Raw genomic sequence first — 19,384 nt, forward strand, 5'->3', positions numbered from 1 at the left:
TTGTTCCGCTGTGTTTGTTCCGCTGTGTTTGTTCCGCTGTGTTTGTTCCGCTGTGTTTGTTCCGCTGTGTATCTACCGTGGTTACATATCATAAACATCTTGTACCACAAACTCGTCTCTGGCTGTCATTGCCCTAACGCTATCGAAATCCTCAAAACATACAATAGTATTACACCTTTTCACTCACGGGCAAGGAGCGCCGCTCGAGCCTCCGGGATCCGGCCATCGCTCGAGCCACCGAGCAGCAGCAGCCGTAGAGCAGCGGCAGCCGGACCCGAGCAGTGGGAGAGCGCAGCGTCCCCTCCTCCGCCCGCGACACTTCCAGCTTGGGACTGGTGTGGAGGGTAAAGTGGATGAGGATGCGCAGGAGGAGGAGGAGGCTGAGGAGCATGACATTCCGGAGCTGTAGAGTGTGGGTGAAACCCTGACTTAGGTAGGGCCTGCAAAACTTGGTGTGTGAAGGAGGTGTTCCGTCCCTCGCTCAGACTGGGTCCCAGCTTCCACAATATTAACCCAGTGTGACGTCAACGAGATGTAGCGGCCTTGCCCACATGCACTTGTCCACGTGCCTGTGGTTAGGTGGACTTTGGCTGAAACAGCGTTGTTCAGGGCACGTGTGATGTTTTGTGACACGTGGTTATGCAATGCGGGGACGGCACACCGGGAGAAATAGTGGCGGCTGGGGACCGAGTAACGTGGGACAGCTGCCACCATCAGGTCGCGGAATGCTTCTGTCTCAACCAGCCTAAAAGGCAACATTTCCAGCGCAAGCAGTCGCGAAATGTTAGCATTTAGAAGTGTGGCATGTGGGGCGTTGGCAGTGTATTTGCGCCTGCGTTCAAAGGTTTGCTGAATGGATAACTGAACGCTGCGCTGGGACAAGGACGTGCTTGATGATGGTGTTATTTCTGCGTGGGCAACTGCAGGTGCAGGGCCGGAGGAGGCTTGTTCGCGGGCAGCATGGACAGGGGATTGGCTCGCATGCACAACAAGCGAAGATGTAGCAGTGACATCAGCAAGCACTGCTCCTCGACTCTGTTGTACATCCCACAAAGTCGGGTGCTTGGCTGACATGTGCCTGATCATTCTGGTGGTGGTCAGGCTGCTAGTTTTGGTACCCCTGCTGATGCTGGCACGGCAGGTGTTGCAAATGGCCTTTTTAGAATTATCTGGAGCCAACTTAAAAAACTGCCAGACTCGGGAAGACCTAACATTTGTACAGGCACCTTGTGTCATGTTGTTCCGGGGAACAGTTGCCTGATGTCTGCCTGGGGCCACCACCCTGCTTCTTACTGCCTGTTGGGATGCTACGCCTCCCTCCCCCTGTGCACTGCTGTCCTCGCTCTGCATATCCTCCTGCCAGGTTGGGTCAGTTACTGGATCATCCACCACGTCGTCTTCCTCTTCCGCACCCTGCTCCTCCTGACTTACTGACAATTGTGTCTCATCATCGTCCACCCCTTGTTGAGACACGTTGCCAACTTCGTGAGAACGTGGCTGCTCAAATATTTGGGCATCTGTACATACAATCTAGTCATGGCCCACTTCAACAGGAGCTGGCGAGAGGCCAGAATGTGTGAATGGAAATGTGAACGAACAGCTCTTCCGAGTGTCCAAGTGTGGGATCAGTAATGTCCGTGGACGTGTACTCGGCCTGGTGGTAGGAAGGAGGATCAGGTTCTAAAATGTGCGGTGCAGTATCACGGCTACTGACACTTGACCGTGTGGAAGACAGAGTGTTTGTGGTGGTGCCAATCTGACTGGAAGCATTATCCGCTATCCAACTAACAACCTGTTGACACTGGTCTTGGTTCAAGAGCGGTGTACTGCTGCAGTCCCCAAGGATTTGGGACAGGACGTGCGAGCGACTAGATGTGGCCCTTTGTTGTGGCGAAATTAGAGCTTGCACACGACCTCGGTCTCTGCCTTCACCACCATCACATCCACTTCCTTGTTCGTTGACAACGCCCTTGCGCATTTTGCAATGCTGTGCTGATGTGTATTCACTAGACTTGTGCGTTATATCCAAGTTTTTGCAAAACGCACACAAGTGCAGCGGAAAGCTGCCACCAACAGGCACACACGTGCGGTTTTTAAATGCAAGCACGGAGGCACTAAGAACCTAACAGGTCTCTATCCAGGGACAACGTGGAGCCTCCCAATTTTTGGCTGCCCTGCCAAAGGGCTATACTACAATAGACCCACTTCCTTTCAATGGGCACTTCATGTTTACAGGCCCTCATGCACGTCTCTATCCAGGGCCAACGTGGAGCCTCCCAATTTTTGGCTGCCCTGCCTAAGGGCTATACTACAATAGACCCACTTCCTTACAATGGGCACTTCAGGTTTACAGGCCCTCATGCACGTCTCTATCCAGGGACAACGTGGAGCCTCCCAATTTTTGGCTGCCCTGCCTAAGGGCTATACTACAATAGACCCACTTCCTTACAATGGGCACTTCATGTTTACAGGCCCTCATGCACGTCTCTATCCAGGGACAACGTGGAGCCTCCCAATTTTTGGCTGCCCTGCCTAAGGGCTATACTACAATAGACCCACTTCCTTACAATGGGCACTTCATGTTTACAGGCCCTCATGCACGTCTCTATCCAGGAACAACGTGGAGCCTCCCAATTTTTGGCTGCCCTGCCAAAGGGCTATACTACAATAGACCCACTTCCTTACAATGGGCACTTCAGGTTTACAGGCCCTCATGCACATGTGTATGCAGGGGCATTGGTGAACCTCACAATTTTGGACTGCCCTGGCAAAGGAAAATACTACAAAGACTCACTTCCTCAAAATGGGCACATTAGACTCAAGAGGCCTTCATGTACGTCTCTTCTCAGGGACATCGGAGTGCCACACAATGTTTTACGTAAAATCTTTCATGTATTAATCTCAAAAAGTAACATACACCAGCTCTATCTCACTATTGGGTATGTGCCCTTAACATTTCTGCCATGAAAAATCATTTTGGGGTCATTTTGGAAGGTTTTCTGGTGAGTCCGTAAAAATGGCGTAAAACGCGGACAAAATTGTTCACAGCTGTGACTTTTGAGTGATAAATGCTTCAAGGGGTCTTCCCCATGCTGTTGCCATGTCATTTGAGCACTCTTCTGAGACTTTTGTGCCATTTTTAGGGTTTCTACATGCTGCCGGGGGTCATTTCACAAAAATACTCGGGTCTCCCATAGGATAACATTGGGCTCGGTGCTCGGGCCGAGTACACGAGTATCTTGGGATGCTCGGCCCGAGCCTCGAGCACCCGAGCTTTTTAGTACTCGCTCATTACTAGTAAAATATGTAATATTAATTGTAAATGTTTCATTAACCAACAATACTTTCCTTCAGCAATAAAAAGGCCCCGTCAGTCACAATTCTGCTCTGCTAGCCAATACACAGTAACTTTTTGTCAGGTTTCATAGTGTAGTGGTCATCACGTCTGCTTAACACGCAGAAGGTCCTGGGTTCAATCCCCAGTGAAACCAATCTGTTCTTAGTGTTGAAATAATACGCTATCCAACTACAAAATATGAAGTTCTCGGCTTTGTTGCCGAATGACGGGATGTTTTGGCTTCCATCACAAACAGATCTACAAAAATTTTTTTTTTTTCCCCTGGCGGTCAAAACTCGTCTTTAAATGCCATTACTTTGCCGGATTTCACAGGTTTCATAGTGGAGTCATCATCACGTCTACTTCACACGCAGAAGGTCCTGGGTACAATCCCCAGTAAAAACAAGCCGTTTTCGCTGTTGAAGTAATTTGCTATCAACCTGTAACATATGAAATTCTTTGTTTTGTTGCCAACTGATAATATATTTTGGCTTCCATCACCAAGAGAACTACGATTTTGGGTTTCTTTTTTATTGACCATTTTAGCAGAAAACATAATCCCATATTATAAAAATCCTGTTTGTTTCAAAATATATAGTTCCTTTAAATACAAACGCAAACAACTAAACTATGTGGAAAAAAGTAACACATTCAATGTAAACTTCCTTTTAAGCAAAATCCCTTTGTAGGAATAAAACTGGTAAAATATGTAATAAAAATTGTAAATGTTTCATTAACCAAAAATACTTTCCTTCAGCAATAAAAAGGCCCCGTCGGTCACAATTCTGCTCTGCTAGCCAATACACAGTAACTTTCCATCAGGTTTTATAGAGTAGTGGTCATCACGTCTGCATAACACGCAGAAGGTCCTGCGTTCAATCCCCAGTAAAACCAATCTGTTCTTGGTGTTGAAATAATACTCAATTAAACTACAATATATGAAGTTCTTGGCTTTGTTGCTGAATAACGGGATGTTTTAGCTTCCATCACCAACAGAGCTACGAATTTGTTTTTTTTCCCCTGGCGGTCAAAACTCGTCTCTAATTGCCATTACTTTGCAGGATTTCAAAGGTTTCATAGTGTAGTGGTCATCACATCTGCTTCACACGCAGAAGGTCCTGGGTTCAATCCCCAGTGAAACCAATCTGTTCTTAAAGTTGAAATAATACGCTATCCAACTACAATATATGAAGTTCTTGGCATTGTTGCCGAATGACGGTATGTTTTGGCTTCCATCACAAACAGAACTACAAATGTATTTATTTTTTTTCCCCTGGCGGTCAAAACTCGTCTCTAAATGCCATTACTTTGCAGGATTTCACAGTTTTCATAGTGGAGTGGTCATCATGTCTACTTCACACGCAGAAGGTCCTGGGTTCAATCCCCAGTAAAAACAAGCCGTTTTCGCTGTTGAAGTAATTTGCTATCAACCTGTAATATATGAAATTCTTGGTTTTGTTGCCAACTGATAATATATTTTGGCTTCCCTCACCGAAAGAACTACGATTTTGGGTTTCTTTTTTATTGACCATTTTAGCAGAAAACATAATCCCATATTATAAAAATCCTATTTGTTTCAAAATATATAGTTCCCATAAATACAAAAGCAAAAGACCAAACTATGGAGAAAAAAGTAACACATTCAATATAAACTTTAATTTAAGCAAAATCCCTTTGTAGGAATAAAACTGGTAAAATATTTAATAATAATTGTAAATGTTTCATTAACCAAAAATACTTTCCTTCAGCAATAAAAAGGCCCCGTCAGTCACAATTCTGCTCTGCTAGCCAATACACAGTAACTTTTCATCAGGTTTCATAGTGTAGTGGTCATCATGTCTGCTTAACACGCAGAAAGTCCTGGGTTCAATCGCCAGTGAAACCAATCTGTTCTTAGTGTTGAAATAATACGCTATCCAACTACAATATATGAAGTTCTTGGCTTTGTTGCCGTATGACGGGATGTTTTGGCTTCCATCACAAACAGAACTACAAATTATTATTTTTTTTCCCCTGGCGGTCAAAACTCGTCTCTAAATGCCATTACTTTGCAGGATTTCACAGGTTTCATAGTGTAGTCGTCATCACGTCTACTTCACACGCAGAAGGTCCTGGGTTCAATCCCCAGTAAAAACAAGCCGTTTTCGCTGTTGAAGTAATTTGCTATCAACCTGTAACATATGAAATTCTTTGTTTTGTTGCCAACTGATAATATATTCTGGCTTTTATCACCAAGAGAACTACGATTTTGGGTTTCTTTTTTATTGACCATTTTAGCAGAAAACATAATCCCATATTATAAAAATCCTGTTTGTTTCAAAATATATAGTTCCTTTAAATACAAAAGCAAACAACTAAACTATGTGGAAAAAAGTAACACATTCAATGTAAACTTCCTTTTAAGCAAAAACCCTTTGTAGGAATAAAACTGGTAAAATATGTAATAAAAATTGTAAATGTTTCATTAACAAAAAATACTTTCCTTCAGCAATAAAAAGGCCCCGTCAGTCACAATTCTGCTCTGCTAGCCAATACACAGTAACTTTCCATAAGATTTCATAGTGTAGTGGTCATCACGTCTGCTTAACACTAGAGTTGAGCGCGGTTCGTGGTTCGTGGTTCTCCAGTTCTAGGCTCGAGTTATTTTGGGGCAAATTCTAGATCGAACTAGAACTCGAGCTTTTTGCAAAAGCTCGATAGTTCTAGAAACGTTCGAGAACGGTTCTAGCAGCAACAAAACAGCTAAATCCTAGCTTGGTTTCTGCTGTAATAGTGTAAGTCACTCTGTGAATCACACTATTATGACATTTCAATGTATAGTGTGCGTGAACAGCGCCTTCAGATCACTGCTGTTTCTATAATGGCGATCGCCATTTTTTTTTTTTTTCTTGTCTTCCTTCCCTAAGCGCGTGCGTCTTGTGGGGCGGGCCAGCATGTCAGCCAATCCCAGACACACACACAGCTAAGTGGACTTTTAGCCAGAGAAGCAACGGCATGTGTGATAGGATGTCCATGTCATATGTCCCTGCATTATAAAACTGGACATTTTCCTCCAGGACGCCATTACCTCTTCTGCGTCTTTGGTGTCAGACATCACTTTCGCAGCTCCATCCTGAGTCCTATCGCTGATACAGCTGTATGCACTCCATACACAGCGCTGGACAGCTTAGGGAGAGCACTTTCTAGCAGTCCTTTTAAGGGCTCAAACCGGCAGGGTCAGAGTTAAGGTGACAGGTCCTGAAAACAGCGCCAGCGTCTGTGTAGCCAAGGTCAGGGATTTCCTCGCTGCATTTGCCTATTAGGAGGGATAGAAAGGCAGGCTTCCATTCCTCTATCCAGAGCCCCAAAATCCTGGCACTGTACCCTCCTGTCCTCTGCACACTCCAACTCATAACTAAGCCATTATACTAGCAAACACTCAGTGTACCTAGTGGCATCCTATACGTGGCTATTGGACTTTGCTATAGTCCCACTAGTGCAAAGACATTTGCAGAGCGCGTCTGCCTGCATTGCACACTCCAACTCATTATAACTAAGCCATTATACTAGCAAACACTCAGTGTACCTAGTGGCATCCTATACGTGGCTATTGGACTTTGCTATAGTCACACTAGTGCAAAGACATTTGCAGAGCGCGTCTGCCTGCATTGCACACTCCAACTCATTATAACTAAGCCATTATACTAGAAAACACTCAGTGTATCTAGTGGCATTCTATACGTGGCTATTGGACTTTGCTATAGTCACACTAGTGCAAAGACATTTGCAGCACCTCTACCTGCATTGCACACTCCAACTCATGATATTTAAGCCATTATACTAGCAAACACTCAGTGTACCTAGTGGCATCCTATACGTGGCTATTGGACTTTGCTATAGTCACACTAGTGCAAAGACATTTGCAGCACCTCTACCTGCATTGCACACTCCAACTCATGATAACTAAGCCATTATACTAGCAAACACTCAGTGTACCTAGTGGCATTCTATACGTGGCTATTGGACTTTGCTATAGTCACACTAGTGCAAAGACATTTGCAGAGCGCGTCTGCCTGCATTGCACACTCCAACTCATTATAACTAAGCCATTATACTAGCAAACACTCAGTGTACCTAGTGGCATCCTATACGTGGCTATTGGACTTTGCTATAGTCACACTAGTGCAAAGACATTTGCAGAGCGCGTCTGCCTGCATTGCACACTCCAACTCATTATAACTAAGCCATTATACTAGCAAACACTCAGTGTACCTAGTGGCATCCTATACGTGGCTATTGGACTTTGCTATAGTCACACTAGTGCAAAGACATTTGCAGCACCTCTACCTGCATTGCACACTCCAACTCATGATAACTAAGCCATTATACTAGCAAACACTCAGTGTACCTAGTGGCATTCTATACGTGGCTATTGGACTTTGCTATAGTCACACTAGTGCAAAGACATTTGCAGCACCTCTACCTGCATTGCACACTCCAACTCATGATAACTAAGCCATTATACTAGCAAACACTCAGTGTACCTAGTGGCATCCTATACGTGGCTATTGGACTTTGCTATAGTCACACTAGTGCAAAGACATTTGCAGAGCGCGTCTGCCTGCATTGCACACTCCAACTCATGATAACTAAGCCATTATACTAGCAAACACTCAGTGTACCTAGTGGCATTCTATACGTGGCTATTGGACTTTGCTATAGTCACACTAGTGCAAAGACATTTGCAGAGCGCGTCTACCTGCATTGCACACTCCAACTCATTATAACTAAGCCATTATACTAGCAAACACTCAGTGTACCTAGTGGCATCCTATACGTGGCTATTGGACTTTGCTATAGTCACACTAGTGCAAAGACATTTGCAGCACCTCTACCTGCATTGCACATTCCAACTCATGATAACTAAGCCATTATACTAGCAAACACTCAGTGTACCTAGTGGCATTCTATACGTGGCTATTGGACTTTGCTATAGTCACACTAGTGCAAAGACATTTGCAGCACCTCTACCTGCATTGCACACTCCAACTCATGATAACTAAGCCATTATACTAGCAAACACTTAGTGTACCTAGTGGCATCCCATACGTGGCTATTGGACTTTGCTATAGTCACACTAGTGCAAAGACATTTGCAGAGCGCGTCTGCCTGCATTGCACACTCCAACTCATTATAACTAAGCCATTATACTAGCAAACACTCAGTGTACCTAGTGGCATCCTATACGTGGCTATTGGACTTTGCTATAGTCACACTAGTGCAAAGACATTTGCAGCACCTCTACCTGCATTGCACACTCCAACTCATGATAACTAAGCCATTATACTAGCAAACACTCAGTGTACCTAGTGGCATCCTATACGTGGCTATTGGACTTTGCTATAGTCACACTAGTGCAAAGACATTTGAAGAGCGCGTCTGCCTGCATTGCACACTCCAACTCATGATAACTAAGCCATTATACTAGCAAACACTCAGTGTACCTAGTGGCATCCTATACGTGGCTATTGGACTTTGCTATAGTCACACTAGTGCAAAGACATTTGCAGAGCGCGTCTGCCTGCATTGCACACTCCAACTCATTATAACTAAGCCATTATACTAGCAAACACTCAGTGTACCTAGTGGCATTCTATACGTGGCTATTGGACTTTGCTATAGTCACACTAGTGCAAAGACATTTGCAGAGCGCGTCTGCCTGCATTGCACACTCCAACTCATTATAACTAAGCCATTATACTAGCAAACACTCAGTGTACCTAGTGGCATCCTATACGTGGCTATTGGACTTTGCTATAGTCACACTAGTGCAAAGACATTTGCAGAGCGCGTGTGCCTGCATTGCACACTCCATCTCATTATAACTAAGCCATTATACTAGCAAACACTCAGTGTACCTAGTGGCATTCTATACGTGGCTATTGGACTTTGCTATAGTCACACTAGTGCAAAGACATTTGCAGCACCTCTACCTGCATTGCACACTCCAACTCATGATAACTAAGCCATTATACTAGCAAACACTCAGTGTACCTAGTGGCATCCTGAACGTGGCTATTGGACTTTGCTATAGTCACACTAGTGCAAAGACATTTGCAGCACCTCTACCTGCATTGCACACTCCAACTCATGATAACTAAGCCATTATACTAGCAAACACTCAGTGTACCTAGTGGCATCCTATACGTGGCTATTGGACTTTGCTATAGTCACACTAGTGCAAAGACATTTGCAGCACCTCTACCGGCATTGCACACTCCAACTCATGATAACTAAGCCATTATACTAGCAAACACTCAGTGTACCTAGTGGCATTCTATATGTGGCTATTGGACTTTGCTATAGTCACACTAGTGCAAAGACATTTGCAGAGCGCGTCTGCCTGCATTGCACACTCCAACTCATTATAACTAAGCCATTATACTAGCAAACACTCAGTGTACCTAGTGGCATCCTATACGTGGCTATTGGACTTTGCTATAGTCACACTAGTGCAAAGACATTTGCAGCACCTCTACCTGCATTGCACACTCCAACTCATGATAACTAAGCCATTATACTAGCAAACACTCAGTGTACCTAGTGGCATTCTATACGTGGCTATTGGACTTTGCTATAGTCACACTAGTGCAAAGACATTTGCAGAGCGCGTCTGCCTGCATTGCACACTCCAACTCATGATAACTAAGCCATTATACTAGCAAACACTCAGTGTACCTAGTGGCATCCTATGCATGGCTATTGGACTTTGCTATAGTCACACTAGTGCAAAGACATTTGCAGAGCGCGTCTGCCTGCATTGCACACTCCAACTCATGATAACTAAGCCATTATACTAGCAAACACTCAGTGTACCTAGTGGCATCCTATACGTGGCTATTGGACTTTGCTATAGTCACACTAGTGCAAAGACATTTGCAGCACCTCTACCTGCATTGCACACTCCAACTCATTATAACTAAGCCATTATACTAGTATTTTTGCTGCCAGTTTAAGGGCTGTAGTTGCATTGTCAGGGATATTTATTCTTTATTATTCTGCTGTTAATAAAGCTAGACCACCACTGCAATCTACACCACCTCTCAATTTTTACTACCACATTTTCAGTGCACAATCTTGTCGCAATCAACATGAGTGGCAAAATGTCAGATGCTGGTGGAAAGGGGAAGAGGCGTGGTGGAAAAGGCAAAAAAGGTTTTGTCCGTGGGGAAGGTGGCAAAGCTCCATTATCATCTACTGAAGATAGACCATCTACCAGCAAAAGTAAGATGTCTACTAATTACCGTGGACAATCCGATGTGCTCCCTTTTTTACGGACACGAACAAGAGGAACAAAGGTAGATGATGGCCAAAAAAGGAAAATGCTTGAATGGATCTCAAGTGGTCCAACAAGTGCCCTCTCAGCCACTTCAAGTACCGCATCCAAAAAACACCAGTCCTCTGAGTTGTCATCCCAATCAAACTTGCTTTCTCCCAGCTCTGAAGTCTCCATCAGCCCTGCACAGTATGGTGGAACTGAGATGGCTGAGTCTGCAGAGCTGTTCAGTCACACTATAGCCTGGGAATCAGAGGTCTGCTCCCAAGCTACAGTGAGTACAGAACAGGAAATGGTCTGCAGTGATGCCCAGAACCTTTGTGACTCTGATTCAGGCCGTGAGGACCAAGTTTCTGAGCATAATGTTGACCCTTTGTCACAAACTGTAACACCTGTGGTTATAGACAATGAGGAACATACTGATGAAGATGAGACTCAGATACCCGATTGGGATGACAACTTAAATATTCGGTCAGGGCAAGAAGAGGCTCGGTCTGAGGGGGAGGGGAGTGCAAACACAACAATTGATGATGAAGTTCTAGATCCCACCTACTGTCAACCCACAGTCAGGCACTCGAGGAGGTCAACAGAGGTGGTGGAGGAGGATGCAACTGATGACGAAGTTACCTTGCGCCTTCCTGGACACAGTCGGAGTACTGGTAGCACGTCTACAACTGCATCCTCAGCCACCACTCTGCCTCTGAGCATTATTCGGGGTGGATCAACAGGTCGCATGGCCTCTAAGCCTTGCCTAGCCTGGTCCTTTTTTGACATAGAAAAAGATCGGCCAAATTATGTGATCTGTAAAATTTGTCAGGGTTCTCTTAGTAGAGGTCAAAACCTCAGCTGTTTGACAACTTCTTGCATGAATCGTCACATGAATAAATATCATTTGGCCCGGTGGGAAGCTCACCGTGCTGCAATGCGGCCTAGCGGAGCGAACCATCCACCGCCTGCCCCTTCCATGGCATCCGCGCGCTCGTCATCTTCTAGGACTGTGGGGACAGCTGTCACACCTGTTTTTCCACCCACAACTTCCACCACTGTAACCGCAACAGGCAGTTTGCTTGGTAGGTCATCAGTTGGTTTGGAAGGGGAAACAAGTGAGTGTGTACAGCTCTCTCAGACATCAATTGCACCAACATTGGATGAAGGCAACATCATGTCTCCGCCTGCACTTTCCTCACAAACCTGCATTTTTCCAGGGACACCCTACTCAACACCGTCTACACACAGCAGCCAGATCTCTGTCCCTCAGATGTGGTCAAATAAAAGGCCACTTCCTGCGACCCATGACAAAGCTAAGAGGTTGACTCTATCCCTCTGTAAGCTGTTGGCTACCGAAATGCTGCCTTTCCGCCTAGTGGACACACAGGATTTTAGAGACCTTATGTCTGTCGCTGTGCCCCAGTACCAGATGCCTAGTCGCCACTACTTCTCTAACAAAGGTGTGCCCGCGCTACACCAGCATGTCGCACACAACATCACCGCTTCCTTGAGAAACTCTGTGTGTCAACGGGTGCATTTCACCACCGATACTTGGACCAGTAAGCATGGACAGGGACGTTACATGTCGCTGACTGGGCACTGGGTAACTATGGTGATAGATGGTGAAGGGTCTGCTGCACAAGTCTTGCCGTCCCCACGACTTGTGTGTCAATCCTCTGTCTGTCCAAGTTCTGCCACTGCTTCTGCATCCTCCACCTCATCTGGGTCCTCCACCTCCGCCCCATGCCTGCCTGGTCAGGCCACCAGCGTTCTCACAGCGCAAAAGGAATCACGCACCCCTCATTACTATGCTGGCAGCAGAGCGCAACGGCATCAGGCGGTCTTTAGCTTGACATGTCTTGGTAATAAGAGTCACACAGCTGAGGAGTTGTGGTCAGCTCTGCGGTCCGAGTTTAATAAATGGTTGTCTCCACTCAACCTGCAGCCTGGTAAGGCCGTGTGCGACAATGCTGCAAACCTGGGTGCGGCCCTTCGCCTGGGCAAGGTGACACACGTGCCTTGTATGGCTCACGTGTTGAACCTTGTCGTCCAGCAATTTTTAACACACTATCCCGGCCTAGATGGCCTTCTGAACAGGGCACGAAAACTGTCTGCTCACTTCCGCCGTTCAAGCGCCGCAGCTGAGCGACTTGCATCGCTCCAGAAGTCTTTCGGCCTGCCGGTTCATCGGCTGAAATGCGATGTGGCGACACGCTGGAATTCAACTCTCCACATGTTACAGCGACTGTGGCAGCACCGCCGTGCCCTGGTGCAATACGTCATGACGTATAGCCTGGGACAACGAGATGCAGAGGTGGGTCAGATCACCCTGATGGAGTGGTCTCAGATCAAGGACCTATGCACCCTTCTGCACAGTTTCGACATGGCGACGAATATGTTTAGCGCTGACAATGCCATTATCAGTATTACGATTCCAGTCATTTACATGCTGGAGCAGACGCTAAACACTATTCGGAGTCAGGGGGTGGGACAACAGGAAGGGGAGGAACTACAGGAGGATTCACATGCGCAAGACACAACAACATCACCAAGGTCCAGACGTTCATCATCACCAAGACGCCAGGCATGGGACCATGGGGGACAGGGATCAACAAGGGCGCATGGTAGCAGGCGAGATGTTGAGGAAGGTGCAGGAGGACATGAAGAAATGGAGGACGAAGTGTCCATGGACATGGAAGACTCAGCGGATGAGGGAGACCTTGGTCAAATTTCAGTTGAAAGAGGTTGGGGGGAGATGTCAGAGGAAGAAAGAACGGTTAGCACCTCTATGCCACAAACACAGCGTGGACTCGGTCCGCATGGCTGCGCAAGACACATGAGTGCCTTCTTGTTGCACTACCTCCAACATGACCCTCGTATTGTCAAAATTAGAAGTGATGATGACTACTGGCTTGCCACACTATTAGATCCCCGGTACAAGTCCAAATTTTGTGACATAATTCCAGCCATAGAAAGGGACGCACGTATGCAGGAGTATCAGCAGAAGCTGTTACTCGATCTTAGATCGGCTTTTCCACCAAACAACCGTGCAGGTTCAGGGAGTGATTCTCCCAGTTGTAACTTGACAAACATGGGACGGTCTCGTCATCTTCAACAGTCTACCCGTACCAGTAGGACCGTATCTGGTGCTGGTAACAGCAATTTTATGGAATCTTTTCATAATTTTTTTAGACCCTCCTTTGCAAGGCCACCAGAGACAACAAGTCTGACACATAGTCAACGGCTGGAGAGGATGATACAGGAGTATCTCCAAATGAACATCGATGCCATGACTTTGCAAATGGAGCCTTGCTCCTTTTGGGCTTCAAATCTAGAAAAATGGCCAGAGCTCTCCAGTTACGCCTTGGAGATTTTGTCGTGTCCAGCTGCCAGCGTTGTCTCTGAACGTGTCTTCAGTGCTGCTGGGTGTGTGCTGACAGATAAGCGCACGCGTCTGTCCAGTGACAATGTGGACAGACTGACGTTCATCAAAATGAACAAGTCATGGATCCAGAAGGAATTTACTACCCCTGTGTCATCCTGGGGAGAGTAAATGCTTGTGGATTTGGAATGTGCTTGATGCAAATCAAAACATCCTGTTTGCAACTAGGGCACAACTGCTGCCACTGATGGGGTGGGTGTGTGTGGGGCCCAATTTATGGAAAAAAGGGAGACTCCGCTTGGAGTAACCCTTGCTTGATGTGTTTTTAAAAGAAGCCAAGATGAACAGAGCTGGGATCAGGAAAGACTTTGCTACCTACCCTGGTGTCATCCTGGGTACGGTTAATTATGGCGTATTTTTGAATGTGCTTGATGCAAATCTAGCTGTGAAGTGTACAACTGGGGCACAACTGCTGCCACTGAAGGGGTGGGTGTGTGTGGGGCCCAATTTTTTGAAAAAAGGGAGACTCCGCTTGGAGTAACCCTTGCTTGATGTGTTTTTAAAAGAAGCCAAGATGAACAGAGCTGGGATCAGGAAAGACTTTGCTACCTACCCTGGTGTCATCCTGGGGACGGTTAATTATGGCGTATTTTTGAATGTGCTTGATGCAAATCTAGCTGTGAAGTGTACAACTGGGGCACAACTGCTGCCACTGAAGGGGTGGGTGTGTGTGGGGCCCAATTTTTGGAAAAAAGGGAGACTCCGCTTGGAGTCACCTTGCGGTGTTTTACATGACTTTAGAAGGGCGTGCCATGCCTATATCTGTGTGTCCTCCTCTTTTTCCTTGTCCAGCTGTTTTGTTTTCGCATGAGTACATGTCCTTGTCACTTTCCCATGTGTTTGTGTTGTGTTGTGAGTTGTTTGTCACCTTTTGGACACCTTTGAGGGTGTTTTCTAGGTGTTTTTCTGTGTTTGTGATTGCCTGCAATTGTTTCCTATGCAGTTCGAGTACGGTTCGTCGAACGTTCGACGAACCGAACTCGAACGGGACCTTCGTTCGGCGAACCGAACTCGAGCCGAACCGGGACCGGTTCGCTCATCTCTACATAACACGCAGAAGGTCCTGCGTTCAATCCCCAGTAAAACCAATCTGTTCTTGGTGTTGAAATAATACTCACTTAAACTACAATATATGAAGTTCTTGGCTTTGTTGCCGAATGATGGGAAGTAATTTGCTATCAACCTGTAACATATGAAATTCTTTCTTCTGTTGCCAACTGATAATATATTTTGAATTCCATCACCAAGAGAACTACGATTTTGGGTTTCTTTTTTATTGACCATTTTAGCAGAAAACATAATCCCATATTATAAAAATCCTGTTTGTTTCAAAATATATAGTTCCTTTAAATACAAAAGCAAACAACTAAACGATGTGGAAAAAAGTAACACATTCAATGTAAACTTCCTTTTAAGCAAAATCCCTTTGTAGGAATAAAACTGGTAAAATATGTAATAAAAATTGTAAATGTTTCATTAACCAAAAATACTTTCCTTCAGCAATAAAAAGGCCCCGTCAGTCACAATTCTTCTCTGCTAGCCAATACACAGTAACTTTCCATCATGTTTCATAGAGTAGTGGTCATCACGTCTGCATAACACGCAGAAGGTCCTGTCTTCAACCCCCAGTAAAACCATTCTGTTCTTGGTGTTTAAAATAATACTCAATTAAACAACAATATATGAAGTTCTTGGCTTTGTTGCCGAATGATGGGATGTTTTGGCTTCCATCCCCAACAGAGCTACGAATTTGTTTTTTTTTCTCTGGCGGTCAAAACTCGTCTCTAATTGCCATTAATTTGCAGGCTTTCAAAGGTTTCATAGTGTAGTGGAAATCACGTCTGCTTTACACGCAGAAGGTCCTGGGTTCAATCCCCAGTGAAACCCATGTGTTCTTGGTGTTGAAATAATCCCCTATCAACCTGCAGTATATAAAGTTCTTGGCTTTGTTGCCGAATAACGGGATGTTTTAGCTTCCATCACCAACAGATCTACGAATTTGTTTTTTTTCCCCTGGCGGTCAAAACTTGTCTCTAATTGCCATTACTTTGCAGGATTTCAAATGTTTCAAAGTGTAGTGGTCATCACATCTGCTTCACACGCAGAAGGTCCTGGGTTCAATCCCCAGTGAAACCAATCTGTTCTTAGTGTTGAAATAATACGCTATCCAACTACAATATATGAAGTTCTCGGCTTTGTTGCCGTATGACGGGATTTTTTGGCTTCCATCACAAACAGAACTACAAATTATTATTTTTTTTCCCCTGGCGGTCAAAACTCGTCTCTAAATGCCATTACTTTGCAGGATTTCACAAGTTTCATAGTGGAGTCGTCATCACGTCTACTTCACACGCAGAAGGTCCTGGGTTCAATCCCCAGTAAAAACAAGCCGTTTTTGCTGTTGAAGTAATTTGCTATCAACCTGTAACATATGAAATTCTTTGTTTTGTTGCCAACTGATAATATATTTTGGCTTTTATCACCAAGAGAACTACGATTTTGGGTTTCTTTTTTATTTACCATTTTAGCAGAAAACATAATCCCATATTATAAAAATCCTGTTTGTTTCAAAATATATAGTTCCTTTAAATACAAAAGCAAACAACTAAACTATGTGGAAAAAAGTAACACATTCAATGTAAACTTCCATTTAAGCAAAATCCCTTTGTAGGAATAAAACTGGTAAAATATGTAATAAAAATTGTAAATGTTTCATTAACAAAAAATACTTTCCTTCAGCAATAAAAAGGCCCCGTCAGTCACATTTCTGCTCTGCTAGCCAATTCACAGCAACTTTCAGTCAGATTTCATAGAGTAGTGGTCATCACGTCTGCTTAACACGCAGAAGGTCCTGCGTTCAATCCCCAGTAAAACTAATCTGTTCTTGGTGTTGAAATAATACTCAATTAAACTACAATATATGAAGTTCTTGGCTTTGTTGCCGAATGATGGGAAGTAATTTGCTATCAACCTGTAACATATGAAATTCTTTCTTCTGTTGCCAACTGATAATATATTTTGGTTTCCATCACCAAGAGAACTACGATTTTGGGTTTCTTTTTTATTGACCATTTTAGCAGAAAACATAATCCCATATTATAAAAATCCTGTTTGTTTCAAAATATATAGTTCCTTTAAATACAAAAGCAAACAACTAAACTATGTGGAAAAAAGTAACACATTCAATGTAAACTTCCTTTTAAGCAAAATCCCTTTGTAGGAATAAAACTGGTAAAATATGTAATAAAAATTGTAAATGTTTCATTAACCAAAAATACTTTCCTTCAGCAATAAAAAGGCCCTGTCAGTCACAATTCTGCTCTGCTAGCCAATACACAGTAACTTTCCATCAGGTTTCATAGAGTAGTGGTCATCACGTCTGCTTAACACGCAGAAGGTCCTGCGTTCAATCCCCAGTAAAACCAATCTGTTCTTGGTGTTGAAATAATACTCACTTAAACTACAATATATGAAGTTCTTGGCTTTGTTGCCGAATTATGGGATGTTTTGGCTTCCATCCCCAACAGAGCTACGAATTTGGTTTTTTTTTCCCTGGCGGTCAAAACTCGTCTCTAATTGCCATTACTTTGCAGGTTTTCAAAGGTTACATAGTGTAGTGGAAATCACGTCTGTTTTACACGCTGAAGGTCCTGGGTTCAATCCCCAGTGAAACCCATGTGTTCTTGGTGTTGAAATAATCCCCTATCAACCCGCAGTATATAAAGTTCTTGGCTTTGTTGCCGAATAACGGGATGTTTTAGCTTCCATCACCAACAGAGCTACGAATTTGTTTTTTTTCCCCTGGCAGTCAAAACTCGTCTCTAATTGCCATTACTTTGCAGAATTTCAAAGGTTTTATAGTGTAGTGGTCATCACGTCTGATTCACTCGCAGAAGGTCCTGGGTTGAATCCCCAGTGAAACCAATCTGTTTTTGGTGTTGAAGTAATTTCCTATCGACTTGTAATATGTGAAATTCTTGGTTTCGTTGCCAAATGACAATACATTTTGGCTTTAATCACAAAGAGAACTACGATTTTGGGTTTCTTTTTTATTGACCATTTTAGCAGAAAACAAAATCCCATATTATAAAAATCCTATTTGTTTCAAAATATATAGTTCCCATAAATACAAAAGCAAAAGACCAAACTATGGAGAAAAAAGTAACACATTCAATATAAACTTCAATTTAATCAAAATCACTTTGTAGGAATAAAACTGGTAAAATATGTAATAATAATTGTAAATGTTTCATTAACCAAAAATACTTTCCTTCAGCAATAAAAAGGCCCCGTCAGTCACAATTCTGCTCTGCTAGCCAATACACAGTAACTTATCGTCAGGTTTCATAGTGCAGTGGTCATCATATCTGCTTAACACGCAGAAGGTCCTGGGTTCAATCCTCAGTGAAACCAATCTGTTCTTAGTGTTGAAATAATACGCTATCCATCTACAATATATGAAGTTTTCGGCTTTGTTGCCGTATGACGGTATTTTTTGGCTTCCATCACAAACAGAACTACAAATTATTATTTTTTTTCCCCTGGCGGTCAAATCTCGTCTCTAAATGCCTTTACTTTGCAGGATTTCACAAGTTTCATAGTGGAGTCGTCATCACGTCTACTTCACAGGCAGAAGGTCCTGGGTTCAATCCCCAGTAAAAACAAGCCGTTTTGGCTGTTGAAGTAATTTGCTATCAACCTGTAACATATGAAATTATTTGTTTTGTTGCCAACTGATAATATATTTTGGCTTTTATTACCAAGAGAACTACGATTTTGTGTTTCTTTTTTATTGACCATTTTAGCAGAAAACATAATCCCATATTATAAAAATCCTGTTTGTTTCAAAATATATAGTTCCTTTAAATACAAAAGCAAACAACTAAACTATGTGGAAAAAAGTAACACATTCAATGTAAACTTCCATTTAAGCAAAATCCCTTTGTAGGAATAAAACTGGTAAAATATGTAATAAAAATTGTAAATGTTTCATTAACAAAAAATACTTTCCTTCAGCAATAAAAAGGCCCCGTCAGTCACAATTCTGCTCTGCTAGCCAATACACAGTAACTTATCATCAGGTTTCATAGAGTAGTGGTCATCACGTCTGCTTAACACGCAGAAGGTCCTGCGTTCAATCCACAGTAAAACCAATCTGTTTTGGTGTTGAAATAATACTCAATTAAACTACAATATATGAAGTTCTTGGCTTTGTTGCCGAATGATGGGATGTTTTGGCTTCCATCCCGAACAGAGCTACGAATTTGTTTTTTTTTTCCCTGGCGGTCGAAACTCGTCTCTA

At 43.7% G+C, this 19,384-nt stretch overlaps 3 non-coding genes across 3 annotated transcripts; all 3 read left to right on the top strand.

Annotated features, from left to right (window-relative positions):
* Positions 1-3,418: 3,418 nt before the first annotated feature.
* On the top strand, positions 3,419-3,491 carry TRNAV-AAC (transfer RNA valine (anticodon AAC)). Its single transcript has one exon. It is a non-coding gene; the product is annotated as a tRNA-Val (tRNA).
* Positions 3,492-4,407: 916 nt separating this feature from the next.
* On the top strand, positions 4,408-4,480 carry TRNAV-CAC (transfer RNA valine (anticodon CAC)). The gene has a single exon. It is a non-coding gene; the product is annotated as a tRNA-Val (tRNA).
* An 11,416-nt stretch (positions 4,481-15,896) lies between these two features.
* On the top strand, positions 15,897-15,969 carry TRNAV-UAC (transfer RNA valine (anticodon UAC)). The gene has a single exon. It is a non-coding gene; the product is annotated as a tRNA-Val (tRNA).
* The last annotated feature ends 3,415 nt before the right edge of the window (positions 15,970-19,384 follow it).

This window comes from Anomaloglossus baeobatrachus, chromosome 2 (genome assembly GCF_048569485.1).
Source record: "Anomaloglossus baeobatrachus isolate aAnoBae1 chromosome 2, aAnoBae1.hap1, whole genome shotgun sequence".
Lineage (NCBI taxonomy): Eukaryota > Metazoa > Chordata > Amphibia > Anura > Aromobatidae > Anomaloglossus > Anomaloglossus baeobatrachus.